Below are 6,000 nucleotides of genomic sequence, written 5' to 3'. Positions count from 1 at the left end.
TGTGAACTAACTCTCTCTCTCTCTCTCTCTCTCTCTCTCTCTCTCTCTCTCTCTATTTCTCTCTCTCTCTCTCTCTTTCTCTCTCTCTCTCTCTCTCTTTCTCTCTCTCTCTCTCTCTCTCTTTCTCTCTCTCTCTCTCTCTCTCTCTCTTCTCTCTCTCTCTCTCTCTCTCTCTTCTCTCTCTCTCTCTCTCTCTCTCTCTGGCTCTCTCTCTCTCTCTCTCTCTCTCTCTCTCTCTCTGGCTCTCTCTCTCTCTTTCTCTCTCTCTCTCTCTCTCTTTCTCTCTCTCTCTCTCTCTCTCTCTCTCTCTCTCTTTCTCTCTCTCTCTCTCTCTCTCTCTCTCTCTCTCTCTCTCTCTCGTGTGTATGTGTGTGGTTACTAGGGAATTGGACCCAGGAGCTTTCCACCTCTGAGCTAAATCACTAGTCTTCCTTCTTTCTTTCTTTCCTCCTTTCCTTCCTTCTTTCTTTCTATTTTGAAACAAAGACTTTCTAGATTGCTAAGAGTCTCACTAAGTTGCTGAGGCTGTCCTCCAACACACAATCCTCCTGTCTCCGCCCCCAAGTGTTGGGATTACAGGCATGGATCACCATGCCAGGCTGTAAATTGCTTTTATCATGTCTATCCTATGGAGGCAGTGGACCTGAATAGACATTTCCCCAAATAAGATATATAAGCAGCCGATTGCATGGCACAACATTATATGTAGAATATTCTAAAAATTGCATAAAAATCTGGTAGATATAGTAAGCTCAATAAAGTTTTGGGATACATAATCAAAAGACAAAAGTCAGTTGCATTTCTATGCATAAGCAATGACAAGAAATTAAAGAAGATATAAATAAACAAAAAGATATCTCAGGTTCATGGAATAGAATACTTAATATTGTTAAGAAGACACTATTACTTAGAGCAATCTAGATCCATGCAATTCTTCCCAAAACCCCGATGTAGTTTCTTGCAGAAATTGATAACCTAATCCTAAAATTCATATGAAATTCAAATCACCTATAGCCAAAATAATCTTGAAAAAAATCGGAGGAGTCATACTTTCTGATTTCAAAACTAAACTACAAAACTAAAATACAGTCCTCTAAATAGTGTGGTACGGGCATATGGACAGACACATAGGCCAATGGGAAAGAAGAGCAGCGCAGAAGTAACCCCTAACCCCTAACATTGTCGCCAATTGGTTTTCAAAAAGGTCCCGAGATCATTCCGTGAGGAAAGAGCTTTGTTCTCAACAAATAAAGTAGGTGAAAATAGACACTCACAAACAAAAGAACAAACTTGGGTTCTTACCCCATATATAAAAATTAACCTCAAATGGGTGGAAAATCCAAATATAAGAGCAATGAAAAGAAAACAAGAAGAAAAAAAGAATCAGGGAATAATCTTCATTCTCTGAATTTCATAGTGATTTCTTAGATATGATATCAAAAGTACGGTCAACAAAAAAAAAAAAGTAGATAACTGGACTTTATCAAAACTAAAAACTGTTTTAGCTGGGCATGGTGGAGCAGGCCCATAAACCGAGTACTTGGGAAGCTGAAACAGGAAGAATCACGGGTTCAGGACCAGCCTCAGCAACTTAGTGAGACCCTGTTTCAAAACAAAAATGTGAGAAAGCAATAAATATGCACCAATAAAAGCATATTAGTAAAATAAAAAATAAAAATCTGGTTGAGTAGCTCAGAGGTAGAATGCCCCTGGGTGGTTCTCAGCATCATTAGCTACTGGGGAAGAGTAAATCAAACCTACAAGATACCATTTCACATCCCAAAGCATGTCTATTAGCAAAGAACAGGCCAACGATAAACATTGAGAAGAGGTGGGGAAATTGAGAGCCCTGGGCACCGGGAACGGTCAATGGTACAGATGATGGAAGAGCCCGGCAGTCCCTCACAACGTTAAATGTAGAATTAACACGCAATGTGGAAATGCCATTTCTAGGCATAGACTCAAAAGAACTGAAACAGTATTCGTGAACCAATATTCATGGAAATATTACTTATAATAGCCAAAACCCAGAAGGAACTCAGGTGTCTATTAGGAAATGAACGCATACCCAGAGTGTGGAGTGTGTGCCATGGGATGCTCTGGGCCATGAAGAGGAATTCTGATACCTGCTATACGTGTACAACATTTTAATTTTATGAAAAATGTGATAAGACAGACACAAAAGGACAAATGTTGTGTGGTTTCATTTTATTTGAGATACATGGAATAGGAAAATTCAGAGAAACAGAAGACAACTAGTAAGTTTGGGGAATTGGGGGAATGAAGAGTTATTGTTTAATAGGTACAGAAGTTCTGTTTTATTTTACTCTGTGTGGCACTGGGGATTGAAACCAGGGGCATTCTACCTGTCATATACACCCCAGCCCTATTTTTTAATTTGCGTTTATTGGTGCATTATGGTCTCACCCCGTAATGTAAACCATGTTGATAATAACCACATGTGCACAGCACATGGTGCCCCCCACCGCCTCCCCATCTCCCTGTTTCCCAAGACAGAGTACTGAGACTGGTATTTTCACATGTGTACACATAGTTGATGGAAGTAACTCCATTAGTGAACCTCGCCCTCCCTTCCCTTCCCTTTCCTTTCCTGACACCACCGCCCTGGCTCCTGTTCAGAGCAGCACAATTCACAATAGCCAAATTGTAGAACCAACCTAGGTGTCCATCAACAAATGAGTGAATTACAAAATTATGGGATTTTTTTTAGTTTGAAACAGGGTCTCACTAAGTTGTTTGGGACTATGCTAAATTGCTGAGGCTGTCCTGGAACCTGCAATCCTCTTGTCTCAGCCTCCAAAGTACTGGGGTTATAGGCATGTGCCACCACACCCAGCTAGAAGTTCTGTTGTAGATGATGGAAATTTCTTGAAATTATATTAATAAAACTACATTGAATTGTATGATCAAAAGGGTAAGTTTTATGTCATAAATATTTTACCACAATTTTTAAAAATCCAACTCTCACCGTCCTGTTTATCCCCTTCTGCTAGGTTTTAGTTCTGGTTTCTGGTTAGCTATTTGTGGTGGCTGTTTTTACCTAGTCCTTCCTTTAAGCTAAAACAAAAGGAAATCCTCAATTGTAACTGGAAACAGGGTGGCTGGACGATTTCATTTCCTCCTAGGCTTTCTCTTTTTTCATCTTCGGCCACCTCAGACCCACTCGTTTCCACAGAAGATGAACTTAGGGTCTGCTTAGTTCTGAGAGTTCCAAGAGAATCAGTTCACTGAGCCTTTCATGACCTGTCGTGGACATACTTTGGAAACATTGCAGTTTCCATAGCAGACCATCGAAAGAAAGTGAGCATTTCAATAAAGCAAGTACCACATATTTTTTATTTCCCAGTGCATATAAAGATCATGTATATGCTATGCTGTACTCTAGTAAGTGTGGAATAGCATGTCTAAAAGAATGTACATACCTTTTTTCTTTGAGTGGTGGTACTGAGGATTGAACCCAGGGGTATTCTACTGTAAGCTATACCCCAGTCTTTTTATTTAGTTATTTATTTATTAGTAAAAAAAAATACCTATTTTGTAGAAAGCACTCGAATTTATAGAGTGAATTTTTATTTATTTTTTATTGGTGTATTGTATTTATACATCATAATGGGGTAAAAAGACTTGTGTAGACTCAAATGCACACATCACCCAGCCAGCCCCCACCCAGTCCCCACCTCACTGCCTCCCCATCCCTCCCTCCCGTGCTTGGCTTAGTGATTGACTTCGATATGAATAACTACATCATGTGCTTTAAAGCGTTTCCCTCTCCCCCTCCCGTCCCCACATTTAGGAGCCTTATTTGCTCCTCTGTAGGATCCTTTTTCACCTGGAGCTCCTCCTAGGACCCCTTTCACCCTAGCTTTCACATATTAGGGAAAGCATCCGATTCCTTACTTCTTGCGAGTGACTAATCTCGCTTAGCATAATGTCCTCAAGGTCCATCCATTTCCCTGAAAATACTGCATTGTATTTTTTTATGGCTGAGTAAAATTCCATTGTGTACATATCCCAGAGTTTTGTAATCCATTCATTTGGCAATGGTGAAATGTGCAGCTATGAACATAGATACAAAAGCATTAGTTTGGTAGTTTGGTTTCCTTTCATTTGGGTAGATACCCAGAAGTGGTATTGCTGGATCAAATGGTAGATTTGTTCCCATTCTTCTGAGGATTCTCCATACTGTTTTCCAAAGTGGTTGCACTAATTTGCAATCCCACCAACAATGTCTTAGAGTTCCCACTTCTCCACATCCTCGCCAGCATCTGTTGTTGTTTGTGTTTTGAATGATTGCCATTCTAGTTGGAGTTAGGTGAGATCTCAGGGTAGTTTTGATTTGCATCTCTCTGATTGCCAGTGATGTTGAGCATTTTTTCATGCATTTATTGGCCATTTGAATTTCTTCTTTTGTGAAGTGTCTATTTAGTTCGCTTGCCCATTTTGTTATTGGATGCTTTGTTTTCTTAGTGCTGAGTTTCTTGAGTTCTCTGTATATTCTAGATATTAGTCCTCTATTGGAGGGGTAGGTGGCAAAAATCTTCTCCCATTCTGCTGGCTCTCGATTGAAGTTCTTGACAGTTTCCTTTGCTGAACAGAAGCTCTTCAGTTTCATGCAGTCCCATGTATTGATTCTCCTTTTAATTTGTTGTGCCTTTGGGGTCTTGTTGAGGAAATGTTTATCTGTGCCTGTGTGTTGTAGTGTTGGACCTATGCTCTCTTCAAGGAGGTTCAAGGTCTCTGGTCTAACTTCCAAGTCTTTGATCCATCTTGTGTCTGATAAGACACAGGGAAGAATGACAATTTTTTTGAATTTGCTAGTCACTTTGTGGCCTAGGATGTGGTCAATTTTGGAGAAGGTTCCAAAAAATGTGTATTCCTCTGAGAAAAATGTGTATTCTTCTGTAGTTGGATGAAATATTCTATGTGTCCAACAGGTCCATTTGATTAATGGTGTTCTTTAGTTCTGAGGCATATTTACTGACCTTTTGTCTAGATGATCTGTCTAATGGTGTGAGAGGGGTGTTGAAGTCTCCCAGTATTATTGTATTGGGATTTATGTGTGGTTTAATGTCACAGAGAGTTTGTTTTATAAAAGTAGCTGCACCCATGTTTGGGGCATAAATGTTGATTATTGTTATTTCCTCTTGTTGGATTGTTCCTTTTACCAGTAAAATATGACCGTCTTTGTCTCTTCTAATAAGCTTGGGCTTGAAGTCTAACTTGTCTGATATAGTTGCTGCTCCTGCTTGTCTTCGAGTTCCATTGGCATGGATTACCTTGCCCCAGCCCTTTACCTTCAGTTCGTTTCTATCTTTACTTGTAAGGTGTGTTTCTTGCAAGCAGCAGATGGATGGGTTCTGTTTTTTAATCCATTTTGCCACTTTATGTCTTATTATTGGGGAATTGAGGCCATTTACATTCAGAGAAAATACTCAAAGATATTAACTACAAAGAATAAATAAGTACTACATGCCAGAACCAGAGAAAGAATCTCACATATTGATTTGCCTTTTAGTTTCTTGTGCCTTTGAGGTCTTGTTGAGAAAGGTTTTATCTGTGCCTATGTATTGCAGTGTTGGACCTCAAGGTCTCTGGTCCAATTTCCAAGTCTTTGATCCATCTTGAATTGACTCTTGTGCGGGGTGAGAAAGTGAGATTTATTTCCATTTTTCTGCATATGGTTAACCAACACCATTTGTTGAACAGGCTATCTTTTTTTCCGATGTATGTTTTTGGCCCCTTAGTCAAAAATCAATTGGCTATAAGTATGTGGATTTATTTCTGAGTTTCTATTCTTCTACATTGGTCTATGTATCTGATTTTGTGCCAGTACCATGATGTTTTGATTACTTTGGCTTTTAATGGATCACAAAACTGTGGGATATGTACACAATGGAATTTTACTCAGCCATAAAGAAAAACACAATTACATAATTTACAGGGAAATGGATGGAACTGGAGGACATTATGCTAAGTGAG

The sequence above is a fragment of the Muscardinus avellanarius genome (assembly GCF_963383645.1).
Source record: "Muscardinus avellanarius genome assembly, chromosome: 20".
NCBI lineage: Eukaryota > Metazoa > Chordata > Mammalia > Rodentia > Gliridae > Muscardinus > Muscardinus avellanarius.
The sequence above is the reverse complement of the archived record's forward strand: the minus strand, read 5'-3'. Positions refer to the sequence as shown.